Below are 2,636 nucleotides of genomic sequence, written 5' to 3' on the forward strand. Positions count from 1 at the left end.
ATGGTTGTGTTGAAGGCAAAACAAAGGGCCCCGGAAGCAGGCAGACTGACTCGGTCTTTTCTTTCAGTTTGCTTGTCCCAGTCAAAATTGCAGCAGGGCCTGATCCTCTTCAAGTCAGCCCGCATCGGATGGAGGTGGGCTTGACTGACCCTAACGGAGCGCTCTTTTGCTTTTGTTTGGGCAGGGGGCTTGAACAGTGGTCAGAGCAGACAAACGCGCATGTCACATGTCCTAGTCAAATGAGTAGGTTAAAATCATTTTCCATAAATGAAAGCCATGCTAAAAGAGCCCGCCCATCCTTCACCACAGTGCTGCCCTTCACTGAGATCAAGGGGTTTTTAATAAGTATTGTATATCCCTTTGGCTATAATGTTTTAAGGCGAGACACCCCAGGTGAATAGGGTAAAAAATTTAAGCAAAGCTCTTGCCATGAAACTTTCTATGTTTATTACTTACATTGAGACAATTATTTTTTGTATTATATGTTTTCTTATATATTATGCTTAAGTATGGAAATGAGACATTATCTAATTAAATATGCGTGAATTTGTGTACATTTCCAGACCCGAAATCTGAAGATTGGATAAAGCCACTTTCAAAATTCTTGTTTTATTTTGTTGACATATTAAAGTCAAAAGTTTTTACAGAGGGGATTTTGGATATCTCTTTTTATCACTCTGTAAATGAGAAAATACTGTCACCAGCCCTAAAAAAATCATCCGCCCTGTTTTTAGGTATAAATTGTTGTATAAATCAGGCTGTGAATGATATATCAACAATCCCCTCTGTAAAAACCTTCAGAATATAGGCAGGAATACAACTGGAAGGTTTGGTGTCTGTAAGTGCTGCTGAACTGGAGATTTCGGGTCCAGAGTATAAGAAAAAGCTCATTCTGAGAAAACGGTCTTTAAAGATTCTATTGCAAAAATTCCACAAATTGGTACTATGCACAGCTCTACTTCCTGAACTTAAGGCAGCTCCTTTATTTCCTGTCTTACATTATTGGACAAACTGATTAATCCAGGTGTGTCTGACCATTGTGACTACTCAGACACACCTTTAATCATTTTGTCAGTAAATAAATGAGCTGCCTTGAATTTAGAAAGTAGTGAGCTGTGCATAGAGCCCATACTGGGCATACAGTCTGGCCACTGTGAATTCCAGGTGTGGGCCAGTAGGTCAGAGAAAATAAAATCAAAAAACAAACAAATAAGAAAAACCCTTTAGGGGTAGTTGGGCTCATCTGTAATATGACAACCAATGTTTTCGGTTTCTCTATGTCTGGCTAATCATCTCTGGCCCATGTCAGTGTCACATCCATTTCACCTCGGTCACTAGAAGTAAACTACTGCAGAACACGTGATTCTGAGGATCGATGTTAATTTTAAGCCCTGTACCAGCGCAATTGGGACATATTAAATCTCCGATCAGTTCATTTAGACGTCATGTGTAAAAAAAAAAAAAAAAAAAAAGCCACCGCTGTGTATCGTGCTGTCTCCGATGGCATCCAAACACTCGTTTTTTACGGATGACAGCTTCCGCTATGATGCACTTTGTAAAGGGATCTTATCGCTTGGTGATTTTCTGTGCTGTGTCTTTTGTTGTCTAGCAAGTGAGAGTTGCTGTTTTATTTTATGTGAGGATTTCCCGATTTTTAAAAGTCCCTCCGTGCTGTTCAGAGCGCATCACGTGATGCTTCTAAACGAATCACGCTGTCGGAAAACGACACCAGCCAATGAGACCCTCCCTCGTACTTTTACGATTCGTTGCTGGTACAAAGGAAATGGCCAAGAAAAAAGTGCAAAACAATCAAGTACAAATAACAGGAATATCCCCCAAGAGTTACGAGGAAGAGCCCCACTGAAAGGGAGCCTTCCTGCAACGCCGGGAGAGATCACTGTCTTAGCCAAAAGGCCGAGAAGCGATGGGACCCAAGCGTCTGATTTCCGAGCACAGCTCTGGGGCCGGACCCCACTCGACGCGGTTCCCTGTCGGTGACACAAAAACCAGACTGGCTGCATTAGAGCCCCTCCGCCCAACTTCTCCTGCGCAGCCCTCACTGCCGATTGACTTTTCACAAACTCAAAGGGCTCAGCCGTACAGCAGAGCCTCCCAAAAATAGTTTGAACTCGTTGGTGTTCCTCTCCACGGAAGTCTTTAGTAAAAGGCGAAAGACTTGTGCGTTATGAAGAGAAGCCAGAGTCGGTAGAGCCCGTCTTCTCCCAGGCAGCCCAGGACCCTATCTGTCCCAGTCTCCACCCTCGTGTAGCATGTATAAATGGCCAGATTTGATAATAATTAGGATAGTAATAGGCTAGATCCACAGAAGACGTTAGCTCGGCTCAGGGAGGAATGGGGTAAAGGAAACACACAGAGACGGGGTAGTTGCGTAGAAAAGGGTACCATGTATTTCAGAAACAAATAATGAAACCACAAAATTACTATAAATATGACTTAAGGAAAATATGTGTGTAACCCAAAATAAATAACCAACTCAGTTACAAAAAAGAAATCAAAGGAAATTCCACCGGTTTTATTCCGCGCGGCCAGCGCCCCACCCCAAAGTCTGAATCCTCGAAGTCTGAATCCTTGTTGCCAGATTGGGATTAGTGGATGTGCATGTGTGATAGGGGGCA

The 2,636-nt window shown here is 42.9% G+C and overlaps 1 non-coding gene across 1 annotated transcript; it reads right to left on the reverse strand.

Annotated features, from left to right (window-relative positions):
• Positions 1-2,088: 2,088 nt before the first annotated feature.
• On the reverse strand, positions 2,089-2,205 carry LOC146960756 (U5 spliceosomal RNA). Its single transcript, XR_015035372.1, has one exon. It is a non-coding gene; the product is annotated as a U5 spliceosomal RNA (small nuclear RNA).
• Between the last annotated feature and the right edge of the window lie 431 nt (positions 2,206-2,636).

The sequence above is a fragment of the Trachurus japonicus genome, unplaced genomic scaffold (assembly GCF_045865225.1).
Source record: "Trachurus japonicus isolate A0001 unplaced genomic scaffold, Traja_1.0 AP030028.1".
Lineage (NCBI taxonomy): Eukaryota > Metazoa > Chordata > Actinopteri > Carangiformes > Carangidae > Trachurus > Trachurus japonicus.